The sequence below is a fragment of the Papio anubis genome, chromosome 10, assembly GCF_008728515.1.
Source record: "Papio anubis isolate 15944 chromosome 10, Panubis1.0, whole genome shotgun sequence".
Taxonomy (NCBI): domain Eukaryota; kingdom Metazoa; phylum Chordata; class Mammalia; order Primates; family Cercopithecidae; genus Papio; species Papio anubis.
In genome coordinates this window covers 104,952,005-104,965,975 of record NC_044985.1, presented here as the reverse complement: position 1 = coordinate 104,965,975, position 13,971 = coordinate 104,952,005, and positions in this window count along the sequence as shown.

Sequence of the window (13,971 nt, the reverse complement as noted above, 5' to 3'; positions counted from 1 at the left end):
TTCTTTAAAATGAACCCTCATTTTTCATTTTCAAAATTCAATTTTAAAGTGTGAGAAGTTTTATCCCTTAAAAAATAATTGTATATGGGAGGCCAAGGCGGGCAGATCATGAGGTCAGGAGACGGAGACCATCCTGGCTAACATGGTGAAACCCCGTCTCTACTAAAAATACAAAAAATTAGCCGGGCGTGGTGGCGGGCGCGTGTAGTCCCAGCTACTCGGGAGGCTGAGGCAGGAGAATGGCGTGAACCCGGGAGGCGGAGCTTGCAGTGAGCCAAGATCGCACCACTGCACTCCAGCCTGGGCGACTGAGCGAGACTCCGTCTCAAAAAAAAAAAAAAAAAAAAAAAAAAAAAAAAAAAAAAAATTGTATATTATAGCCTCAGGCATCTATAGTGCAAAAGCACACTTCAAAATTGTAATTTCTAGGATCAAATGTATACAGCATGGTTATTACCTATTTTTATTCTACGTTTTAATAGTACTACATAATTGGAAGGAGGACTTATGAATCATATGACAATGTGAATGCCATTTAGGCCTCTTTCCTCTGCTTATAAATCTCTCACATCTGTGAGTTTTATTAAGCTCGTCATTGTGTATTCATAAATGCCCCACTCTTTTGAATAAAGAAAAGGGAAAAGTAGGCAAGGTAAATAACACTGGAAAACTAATTATTGAACTGTTCTTATTGACTGAATTAATAGTCCAAAACATTATAGAGAATGAAAAGTTAATGAACAGGCTGGTGAGAATACAATGACATTTAAATAAAGATGTCTTTGCTATTGTTTATAATAAAGGAAAAATTTCCACCTTTCATTATTTTGGGAACTTGGAACTTCTTTTTCTGTTATTGTTCCAGGATTTTATAGGCTAGTTTGTAAATACGTATTCCTAATATACAGCCTTTTTCTTTGCACTGCTCCACAGATCTTAAAGGCTTTGAATGTTGAGAGCACTGACCTTAATACTTTAAAACAATGGCCCAGTTCAGTTTGATATTTCAGATGTTTCGGGGGGGAAAAAAAAAAAAAACCACCAGCAGAGTTAAAGTAGCTTCCCTTCGTTTTACCAAACATATGATACCAATCCTCGAACTAGAAACATGTCTTGTAAAACTTTACACTCGACAATCTGTTCTGGTTTAGTAAATGGCTGAGAATATCTATGCCAGTCTTCATGGAGTCAGACAGTCCTTGGATCGTCACCACTTTAAAGTGTTAATTACACTAGCATTTCAAAATTATCTTTACATTTTAGCAATTCAAATACTCCTCAGATGAAACACTTGTATTTTTGGTCACTGTTCCCCTATCAAATAGACTACTGATTTTCAGAAATGAACTTATTTCACTTCCACCAAACTGAATTCTTTTTACCCTATCAAGATTACATAATTTTCATCATTACCTATGATAGTTCTGTGCCAGCAAAGATAAATTGAGGAAATAATGCGAATATTCTCATAACGAGAAATACTATTCACATGGTGCTTTCTAGTTTATAAAATAATGTTTTCTATATATGTTATCCAATTTAATCCTCCTAACAGCACGGTAAGAAACGTTGCACCATCCCCATCTTTATAGATGAACGCAACAAACTCGTTCAAGGTTACTCAGCTAGGAAGGGGCTCATCAGTCTTCTATTTTTTTCAGACCCATCACCATTTTAGTTCAAATAAATACACTATTCTCATTTCAACAATCTAAGTAAAAATATACACTTGGAGTTATTCAGATGATTTCAAATTGTCCACCGAAGTTGTAATTATGGGCACATCAGACATACCTTCGGTATAATTACTGAATGCTGTTCTCACCTTTCCTGGATCTTTTTCCTACACAAAAGCAATGCAGATTAATGACATCTAAAAAATAGGAACTTGGGAATGTGGAATCCTGTTTGATTTGGGTATTTTATTAAAAAGGCAGAATTAGAATTAAAAGAGGTTGAATATATTAGCAGGGCAACCGCTCAGGATTCATCAGATAAAAGGGAGCATTATCAAGATTCCTGGCTGCAGCCCAAAAGAGAAAAAGCTTTCTCTTGTGCAAATTGCCTCACACTTCGACACAGTGCCAGCATTGTAAATGGGACATATTTCCTCTCTCACTAAAGCCAAAGTATCATATTTACTTTTTCTGAATGCAATAATTAAGCCATTAAGGAGAGGTTTCTAAATTGGACACTGTTTGCAAAAAAGCATTAGGAAAGGCCAAGAGAGACCATTTTGTTTCTGAAACATCACAGCCTGTTCAGCAACATCAGCCAGACTGGGCAATCATATCTCATGGTATCGGAGCCAATTTTGCCTGTAAAACTCATGGAAGACACAATCAACTGTTTCATCTAATCACGATTGTAGTCTCCATTAATAGATTTCATGGGGTTTTTATAAATCAAGCTTCGAGCTTGTGGGCCTTAACTTGGTGTTAAGAGGGTTTGGGGGCCGGGCATGGTGGCTCACTCCTATAATCCCAGCTTTTTGGGAGGCTGAGGCGGGTGAATCACAAGGACAGGAGTTCGAGACCAGCCTGACCAATATGGTGAAACCCTGTCCTCTACTGAAAATACAAAACTTAGCTGGTCATGGTGGCGCGTGCTTGTAGTCCCAGCTCTTCGGGAGGCTGAGGCAAGAGAATCACTTGAACCCAGGAGGTGGAGGTTGCAGTGAGCCAAGATGGCACCTCTGCACTCCAACCTGGGCAACAGAATGAGACGTCATCTCAAAAAAAAAAAAAAAAAAAAAGGGGGTGTGAGGTGGGGTCTAGGAACTTAGGAGAATGTTTGTTACATCTACATTTTCACGAGCCTTTACCTGAAATTAAGCATTTCCTTTAACTGTTAAAACAACATACCACCACAGTATTAGCAGTGCCTTTTACTTTTGCAGCAAAGCAATCAGTTTTTTCATATCACATTTCAGCTGTTGCAGATATCTCATAGTATTGTTTAAACATATCACTTCCATGAAATTATAGTAGTTACATCCGCAGCTAGATTTTGTTATGTAATAAGTAGCACAATCTTACTATGCCACAAATTTATTTTTATGTATTTCTAATGACTGTGTTTTAATATAATTGTTTTTTTTTTTTGGTAACCCTAGACACGTTTCATTTTATATTCTTAAAAACATTGGAATGAGAAAGAATTCATAGACTTCAGGAGTCCATGGCACATAACAAAACTTTAATATCTTTGAAAGGGATCCCATTGTTGAGATCATCATTTATGATTTATGTCTGGTTTAGTTGCAAGTGTGTGTGTGTGTGTGTGTGTGTGTGTCTCTGCTATTTAGTAGACTCTGTGCTAGGCACTGGGGACACAAATATGGATTTCTATATTATTACTGCCTTAAAAAGGTGTCTGGTAGAGAAATCTATCATACACTTAGATAATTATGTGCCAACAAGGACTATGTAGTAACAATCTGTGATAAGTATTTTATATACATGGTAACTTTTATTTTTACTTTATAGATGAAGAGACTGTGGTACAAAGAAATTAATTTGATGATTTAAGCAAGTAAGTGGTGTAGTTTTGATTTATTCCTAGGAGGTGGGAGTCCAGGGTCCTGGTGCTAAACCACTGGGCTTGACTCTTGCTGGGTGTGAAGAGCGTAGAAATAGCCACTTGTATACAAGCTCTCCAGAAGCAGAGATGACAAGCAGCCAATCTGAGAGTAGTTGGAATGTTTGTGGGCCTCACTTCTTTGGATTATGATAAGCTGGCAGATAGTAGCAGTCAGTCAGGTGAAGAAGGGAAGTCAGGGTACAACAGAGGGTGGGACAGTGATGAGGAAGAAGGTTGCAATTGATTTACTGCCAAATATTATCGATTGTACCATGGAAGCAGAAGCAGAAAGTGACAGTAGCTGGGACTAGATGGCAGATGGGTATAGACAGTAGGCATGAGAGTCAGTGCAAAACTCTCTCTTGCTTTTTCTTGATGAGTATATGTGCAGTTTTATTCAATGTATTGTTTATGTGATCTTTTTGGTCCTAGCAACTTTGCCTTACAAATGCTAGCTAATAGTTTTCTTAGCACCTATAGTCCTCAGTTTGTTTGATTGGTGGTGTGGACTTGAAACCTCATAGTCACTACCACAACAATTCCTTTTTACCTTTCTATTCTATTTATCACAAAAAGATTTACAAACATTCTCTGCCTTATTAACTTCTGGATCCTTTTGAAACTATAGAATTGAGTTTAGAGCAGTGGGTTTCAAACCTAATGGGCATGTTAAATCACAGACTGCTGGATTGCTGGTCCCAACTCCAGACTTTCAGATTCAGCATATCTAGGATGTGGCCAGTCTGCATTCCTAACAAGTTCCCAGGTGATGCTGATGCCTTCAATCCACTGGTCTACTTTGGGACCATGTTGATGTTATACAACTCTTCCTAAACCAGCTTCAAGTTATTTAACCTCATGGACTTAAGCAAGATGGTATAGTGGGAAAAATGGGTTATGGATTTAGGCAGACCTTGAGTCATATTCAAAATCTAGTATTTAGCAGCTGTGTGACCTTGGCAACTGTTACACCTCCCTTGGCCTCACTTTTCTCAGCTTTAAAATGTATGGAAAAATTTCTACTCAAAATATAGTAATAGACAACATTATTGGGTGTTGTTATTCACCAAATGTTTGTGTCCCTCTCCCCAAAATTCATATGTGAAGCCTTAATCCCCAATATGACGGTATTAGAAGATGAGGTCTTTGGGAGGTAACTGGATTGAGTTGAGGTCATGAAGAGGCGCCATGGTGGGATCAGTGCCCTAACAAGAAGAGGAAGAGCTCAGAGCTCTCTCTGTCATGTGAGCACACTGTGAGAAAGGCAGCAGCAGTCTGCAAGCCAGGAAGAGAGCCCTCATTAAGAGCTCATCCATGCTGGCATCTTGATCTCTTGGTCTTCTTTTGTTTTTAGGGTTTTGTTGTTGATGTTGTTATTTGCCTGTTTGCTTGTTTGTTTTTGAGATGGAGTCTTACTCTGTTGCCCAGGCTGGAGTGCAGTGGTGCGATCATAGCAACCTCCACCTACCAGGTTCAACCAATTCTCCTGCCTCAGCCTCCCTAGTAAGTGGTACTACAGGAGCTCACCACCACACCTGGCTAATTTTGTATTTTCAGTAGAGACCGGGTTTCACCATGTTGGCCAGGCTGGTCTCAAACTCCTCACCTCAGGTGATTCACCCGCCTCGGCCTCCAAAAGTGCTGGGATTATAGGCATGAGCCACCACACCCAGCCCTGATCTTGGTCTTCTAGCCTGCAGAACTGAGAGAAACAAGTTTCTGTTGTTTAAGCCACTGAGTCTATGGTATTTTGCTATAGCAGCCTGAGCTGATGAGGACAGTTGCTAATTTTGTCTCATGCTGTGTGCTAAGTGGTTCATTTGCATCATCTTACTCAATTCTCATAACAAGTCCTCCCTATTTTATATGTTGATGCTGAGGCATGGTAAGGTTTAGGCTACACAGGTTTAAGCTGAAGGGTCAGTAGCTGAATGAACTGGGGGAATGTGTTTCCAAAGGCTTTGCCCTTAATCTCTATAATATGTTTTCCTTTATATCTGGGCTTTTGTCTCTGCATAACCTATGTCAAAGTAAATACTCTGATCTTTCAGGCTAATTATCTACCTTCTTACCTCCCTTCCTTCCATGCTCATTGATAACAGGTGTGTCTTCTCCTTTAGCTTCCAATGAGTGTTCACTCACTGCCAGCACTCATAGTGAATAAGCCCTCTGCCTCCAAGCCTTCTCAGACAATCCAGTTCATAATGATTCAACTGTGTTATAGTAATGGAACCCCTAGTATGTTTTTTCTTCCTCGTCGCTCTTATAGAACATTCTTTCTATGGTTATGTGGACTCATATTATACTGCAATTATTTCACATATTTATGTTAATTTTTGCAGCCTTGTTTGAAGGATTTTGGAGAGAAACAGTGATCTTTTGAATATTCCATTGCACCTAGCATAAGGCTAGACAGATAAGAGCACTCACAGAGAGAATCTCATAGGCTTTAGTCTCCACTCAGTGCTAGTCCGCATGTCCATAACCCAACTCAACATTACAAAATTGCACTGAAATCAGTTTAGAAAATATGCCAACCATATCCAGTTGACATTTTCAGTCACTACTTTATTCAAGATGTCAACTTGATTTGTAAAATGAACATATATTGTTTCTACAAAGAACTTTATGTTTTGCTCAAGCAAGTAAGCCTCTAAAGTAATCAAAAATAAAATCTGAATAAAGACTTCTGGAATAAACTAGATTCTTAAAGAGACAGATACTAAAGCATTGGAGGCTGATTGGCTCTCCTACTCTGAATAAAGATTTTTACCAAGCACTTGTTTTGTGCCATTGGTGCTATATGGATTCTTTATGTATCACACATTGTATCATGATGTATAACATAATAAGAGAGTTACTTATAATGTCCATTTTACAGATGAGGAAACTGAGTTTTAGGGAGGTTGAATAACCAGCCTAAGGCTATTAGGAGATAGGGATGGCATTCAAACCTCATGTGTCTCACTACAAAGTACATCCGAACTTGACCACAATTCTATGTCATTCGCCTCACAAGATTTCAAAACAATGCAAAAACAATTGTCCTACTCAATGACAAAATTGTTTAAACAAGATATCTCAATCCCTTTTATGCTGCTGTTACAGAATACTCAAGCCTGGGTAATTTATAAAGAATGGAAATTCATTTCTTACAGTACTGGAGGCTGGAAAGTCCAAGGTCGAGGGGCTAGCATCTTGTGAGGGTTCTCTTGCTGCTTGGTGGAAGACGGAAGGGCAAGAAAACGTCAGAGCACAAGAGGGGGCTGGACTCTCATTTATAGCAAGCCCAATCTTACTATAATGAATCCATTCCCACAATAACAACATTAGCCCATTCATGAGGATTCCACCTCTTAAAAGTCCCACTTCTCAACACGATTACATTGGGGATCACGTTTCCAACACAGGAACTTTGGGAGATACATTCAAACCATAGCACAAGGTATTTGCACTATATAACAAATAAATAAATATGTAAGTCCCCTTAAAACCATATTTTTCTTTTCACTTGTAAAGTGGAGTCATGATATAGCTGAAAGAATAAAAAATATAAAAGTTTAATAATTTGGTAGAAATATTTTGGGCTTTTAGTTCAATTGTGAAACTTGACCTACTCATAAAGATCCTTATAAATAGCTAGCCGATGAGTTCACTTTGAGTTCAGAAAACCACACATTCATTTTAAGTATTCATTTCATTGTCTCTAAAGGACTAATTCAGTTATTTTCTTTGAGTTATCAAGAAAATGTTGGTGAATACTGAAAAAACTGTCTTGTTGCTTTATTAACTAGCTACTTTATAAAAAAAAAATTAGCACTATAGACAGAACAACGCATAAGGAGGAGAAATGCACTGCTCCCAGACACCTAATTATTGCAGCTTGGAAATGATGTTATTTTAAGTTTACTACTCTTTCTTGTCACCTTTTCAAAATGTTGCCTGATAAATATAATTCCCCCTCAGAGGTCTATAAACCTATTGATTAGGCATCTTAAATTACACAAGAACACATAAGAATGCCCAAATTGATTCACACCAACAGACAATTGAGCCTTGTCATCAGTCTTTGCAACATTACCAAATATAAAAATAAATTATTAGATTTATATAACCTTAATGTAATTTGAACATACTAAAATGGACCACTCCAAATACACTGAGACCTAGTAGAATTCATTCTTGTGTATAATTTAGGATAAAATAGTTTTATCTCAGACCCTACCGAATACAGGAATATGTAGAACTGTGTGTACAACTTTAGCTAACACTATCTCTGCAATAGCAGGATGCATGACAAGGATGCTGGTTTTGAAATATAGGGATGTTAGGCCAAGGCGGGCAGATCACGAGGTCAGGAGATCGAGACCATCTTGGCTAACATGGTGAATCCCCGTCTCTACTAAAATACAAAAATTAGCCAGGCGTGGTGGCGCACACCTGTAATCCCAGCTACTTGGGAGGCTGAGGGAGGGTAATTGCTTGAACCCGGGAGGCAGAGGTTGCAGTGAGCTGAGCTCGCGCCACTGCACCACTCCAGCCTGGTGACAGAGCAAGACTCCAATAAAAAAAAAAAAGGAAATACAGGGATGTTATAATGGCCCATTTGTATAAGCAAAATTACATGTAAGATTTGGTAATAGTGAACTCTGACATAGCACTTACTCTGGACCAAGTTATCTTCTAATTTTTACATTAATAATCATGCTCATAATAACTTGATGATGTAGACACAAATAACTGAATTATACAGCTAAGGAAACTGAGGCACAAAGTTTTTAAAGAACTTATCCAAGGTGATAACAGCTAATAAATCCCAGGGAGCTCAATTTAAGCTACCCTGTTTGCTTCCACAGTACATATTTCTAAGCAGCAAGATTCATTCCTCCTCAACTTGAGTATATAAGAATAGAAACGAGATTGAATTGTCTTTAGCCAAGTTTGAGAGAGATGGAAGTTTGCTGAAGCTTAAGTTGAAATATTGTGTAGTAAAAGTGTTTGCCAACTCCTCTCAAATGAAGCTCTTCCGAATAGGGATGTCTCCTCTAGCACTTCATTTGTGAGTTAAAAATTGGCGATAAAATAAAGATGGTGGCTACCATGAAGCACTGCATAAAAAGACTTCTTTCCAAATTATGATTAGAACATACAATCAGTCAAGAATAAATTACATTACAAAATTCTATATCAAAAGAGCTTTGATTAAAGCTAGCAATGTAACATTGAGACATAGAAAATAGTAAAGGAAGCACAGGTTATCACTGATCAAAATGGAGGGATGAGAGCTGGGAGATAAAGACAAGAGGAAAGTACCATGTGCATCGTGCCCACTGAGTATCAATAAATTATATTGAAATTCCGAAAGGCCAAGGAGAGCCCCTGAAGTAGCAATCGGCAGAGCACCATGCTCTTTCCAAGGATGTTTACAAAGCAAACAAAATAAATAAAAGACATGAAAAAATTAGCTAAAGAGAAAGAAAAATCAGAATGCTGGAGAGCCAGGTGAAGAATCAGGTAGATTTCATTGTAGGCCATTGGCAGACCTAAAAAGATGGCTAGTTTTTTGTTTGTTTGTTTTAGAATAAGGATAAGGAGTTAATTAAAAGCCCACAGCATTGGTGGAATGGGAGAGAAGAGTTTGTTTTGCCAAACAAGCTAAAGGACAAGACCTTTCGAGTACAAGCTGGAAAGATGGGTGACTCCAGAAAGAGCACCACACATTAGGGTAGCCTGGCTGAATCATCTGTACATCTTGCATGGATATCACGGTTGACTGGACTAATCTAGCTGCTAAGCCTTCTTCAGGCACAGCCTTTCTGAGACTGCACAAGGAAAGAATAATAGAAATTTGTTTTTCAAACAAGCTTTTATAATCTATAAGTCTCTTTTGCTAGAGCTTACAAACAACTGTTCAAGGAATAGTGTGTAAGCTAAATATGGTTAATATCAAGTAATGATAATAAATAATTATTTGAGTAAGAGTCCTTAATCTAGGAGCCCATGAACAATGCAATTTTCAGGAGCCTGCAAACCCCCTTAAAAATCACGTGTGTAATTTCATGTGTGGAATGAGAGTGTATTCATCTGTTAGGGTTGTCTTAACAAACTACCACAGACTAAGTGGCTGAAACAACAGAAATTCATGGTTTCATAGTTCTGGAGGCTGGATGTTCAAAATCAGGGTGTCAGCAGGGTTGGTTTCCTCTGAGGCCTCTCCCCTAGGGTTGCAGATGGCCACGGTCCTCAGATGACCTTTTTGTGGGCATGTGCATTCCTGGTATGTCCAAATTTCTTCTCACAAAGACGCAAGCCAGATTGGATTAGGCCTTACCCATACGACATCATTTAGCCTTCATTACCTCATTAAAGGTCTGATTTCCAAATGCAATCATTCTAAGAAATTGGGGGTAGGACATCACCATATGAATTTTAGGGGGCCACAATTCAGCTCCCTGCAGAGAGCTTATCCCATCTCAAAAAGATAAATGATTCAGAAAAAAATTAACCAGTAGTTTGAAGTCAAAGCATCTGTTTTTGTGTGTGTGTCATACTTCTTAAAAGCTTGCATCAAATAGTATTTTGCTATCTCAATATAGATCATTGGTATATAATGTTATGTGGTTATTAGATAAGGAATACTGACCCCTTTCTCACTAATACCGGTTCTCTCACATGCTCTTCATAACACAGGCCCTATTGTCCTGTTGTTGAGCCAAAGTCCAAAAGTCCATTTTTGACTTTTCCAAAACATTTGACCTTATGGTCTCTGTGCTGAGTACTCAATTCTGCACTATGGCATGAAAGCAGCAATAGACAATACATAAACAAATGGGTGTGGCAGTGAAATAAAACTTTATGGGCACTGATATTAATTTCATATAATTTCACATATTACAATGTATCATTCTTCTTTTGACTTTTCTTCAACCTTTTAAAAATATAAAAAAAATATATTATTTCATGACTTGTAGAAAAACAGACAGTGGGCCCAATTTGGCCCACAGACCATAGTTTGCTGACCCCAGTTTAGGAAAGAGAACCAGTCCCAAGAACTACACCAGTGAATTTAGAACTATTTCTCTAATGAGAATCATCACAAGAAAAGTTTCATAGATTGTCTCCTCTCTATTGTTGTGTCCAGTGTCATAGATTAAGGTAGAAGACACCTTGCCAATTATGCACAGATGCAGTTTTCCCCCCAAAACCTGTAGGCAATCAGTTTTTATACTTTAGTACAAAGTAATACTGACAGAATCTCCTGTTCTGATCTGTATGTCAAATACTAATCTAGACACTGGAAGTAAAGGAGTGAACATACGTAGAAAATCTTCCTGTCTCTCTGGAGCCTATATATTCCTTATTTCTCCTCAATAGTTATGAGAGGAGAAAGTAATTAAAACTTACTGAGCACCCACCTGGAGCCAGATGTGATACATTGAGACATGCTCTCAGGAATTGCCAGTCAAATGGAGACTGTACACTGCCCAAGTCTCTGACTCTGATGAAGTAAAGCTCCCCAGAACTGTGAGATGGGGAGCACCTTTTTATGAATACAGAAGTTTAAGTCACATTGCTCTTAAGAAACAGGACAAGGTGTGGTGTTGTTTGCCTCCAAAATCCACCTCTTCCTTTATATCATATTGTCTTCCAAGGTAATATTTGTCAATATTAAGCAAAACAAAAGAAACATAACACACACGTTGGTACACTATTCTTGGAGAATATAAAACAGGTTGAGGTCAAATGCAAGTCCAATTTGCTCAGAGCTCTATCTGTTGGGAGTTCTCTTATAGCCCCACTGTGAACATTAATTAAGGAGATTTAATTAAATGTAATCAACTTTTTTTTTCCCTAATAGTATTATGTCTCCACCTAGCCTTATTTCTTAGGTAAATTTTATGCCATACCTTTCCCAAGGATTTTTCTTTCTCAACTTGCTCACATTCTGCAGACCACAATGTCAATTTTGAGAGTTTGTATGAGCCTTGTATGACCATATTTATGTTACAAGCAAGCATATGAAAATGAAACCCTTAAATTTCCATTTAGCAAGCAAGCAAGTTGATGCTCAAGCTGGAGCAAACTTTGATGTTGCTAAGTAAAGATTATGTCTGACTCCAAACTTAGACCAGATTGGAAAGCAACATGATAAAATGAAGAAGAAAGATTAGGGGGTCTTAAATTTTACAACTGTCTAGAGTTATGAGCCTCTCCAAGTCGCGTCCCACACTGGAACTCATCTTTCCTAATTAGTAAAGTGATATTTCTTTCAACCTCCAACATAACATGAGCCTTCTCCTTTTGTGAACCAAACAGATGTATCCAGATAGAAAAATCTTCATATGGACCATAAAGTGACATGGCTTGAAATGGACTCCTTGTCTATTACCTGGGGGCAAAGTTTGGATAATATGTGAATTGAATTTTCCAAGAAAAATTGTGGCATAATTAAAATATCTCTAGGATTATTGTGAGAATTAAATAAAGATATATGCCCGCTTAGTACAGAGAGCCGAGGCTATGTCTATGTCCGAGGCTATGTGAATGGATTCTTTTATTTGAGACAGAATTTCGCTCTCTCACCCAGGCTGGAGTGCAGTGGCATGATCTCAGCTCACTGTAATCTCTGCTTTCTGGGTTCAAGTGATTCTCCTGCCTCAGCCTCCTCAGTAGCTGGGATTACAGGCACACGCCACCATACCTGGCTAATTTTTTTGTATTTTTAGTAGACCTGGGGGTTTCACCATGTTGGTCAGGCTAGTCTCGAACTCCTGATCTTGTGATCCACCCACCTCAGCCTCCCAAAGTGCTGGGATAACAGGCATAAACCACTACACCCAGCGTGAATGGCATTATTCTTAACAGTCATTCTCAAGCTAAGAAAGCGCCAGTGGGCAGCCAGCTGCCAAATGTGGTTGATAATTTACAATCAGAGTTGCAGCTGTTAAGCATGTCCAAGAAGTGTAGGAAGATGTCATGGGTAGCCATGTCCATAGAAGGCTGCGTGTTGACTCCGGATCAGAGCTGGAGGTGAGTAACAGTGTGAGGCCAAACCAGCTTGATATGTTTGCTTCCACAGTCAGTTCTAGACTGCTGGATTGACTGGACCTCCATCTCAGCTGATCTTATTTCATTGATCTCTGCAAATGTTTCTCATGTGTTTCCTTTGGTCCCCTTGGCATAGGCTGGATAATCCTCCCAACAAGATGTCCATGTCCTAATCCCAGAACCTGTGAGTATCTTATTTGCCATGGCAAAGGGACTTTGCAGATGTGACTAAGTAAAGGATCTTGAGATGGGGAGGTTACACTGGATCATTTAGGTGGGTGAAATAGACTCACAAGGGTCCCTGTGACAGGAAGCAGAAGGGTCTTCATCAGAGAAAGCAATATAACAGGAGAAGCAGAGGAAGGAGAGATGTGAAGATGGTAGCAGTGGTTGGAGGAATTCCATTGCTGACAAGGGACCATGAGCCAAAGAATTCAGGCAGCATTTGGAAGCTGGGAAAGGCAAGGAGACAGATTTTTGCCCGGAGCTTTGAGAAGAAACACATCCAACATATTTTAGACTTTTGACCTCCAGAAGTGTAAGATAATACATTATTGTTCTTTGTACACCCTTTAACTGTAAATCCCCTTTCTCACTGATACTTTTATTCATTAGACACCTATATCTAATGTTAAAACCTATAATCTAGCTGTAAACAAAAGTTAAATAAGTTACTTATATCGCTGGGCACAGTGGCTCACACCTGGAATCCCAGCACTTTGGGTGACCAAGGCGAGAGGATCACCTGAGGTCAGGAGTTCAAGACCAGCCTGATCAACATGGTGAAACCCTGTCTCTACTAAAACTACAAAAATTAACTGGGTGTGGTGGCATGCACCTGTAATCCCAGCTACTCAGGAGGCTGAGGCAGGAGAATCGCTTGAACCTGGGAGGTGGAGGTTGCAGAGAGTCGAGATCACACCACTGCACTCCAGCCTGAGGGGCAGAGTGAGACTCTGTATCAAAAAAAAAAAAAGATACTTATATCTAAACAAGATATAGGTATTATAAATATATAAATGCCTATATTTTTATACTTAGTGTATAAATTCATATATTTATACTACTTCTAAATATATAAATAAGATACTTATATCTAAGGTTAAAACCTATATATAATCGAGGAATAAACAAGGGTTGCAGGTCTAAGAATTATTTAATATTCTTCTAGCGATTTCTCCATCTTCAAGATGATCACATCAGGTCCATCTTATAATCAGCTCTCAAAGTGTACAGTTTGATATTCTTTAAGTTCAAGTTCTTTTGTGTGAGTTCACAGTCACCTTTTTGTGCTACCAGTTAGTACAAACAGCTACTGGCTCAATAGGTCAGTCTTCCTAA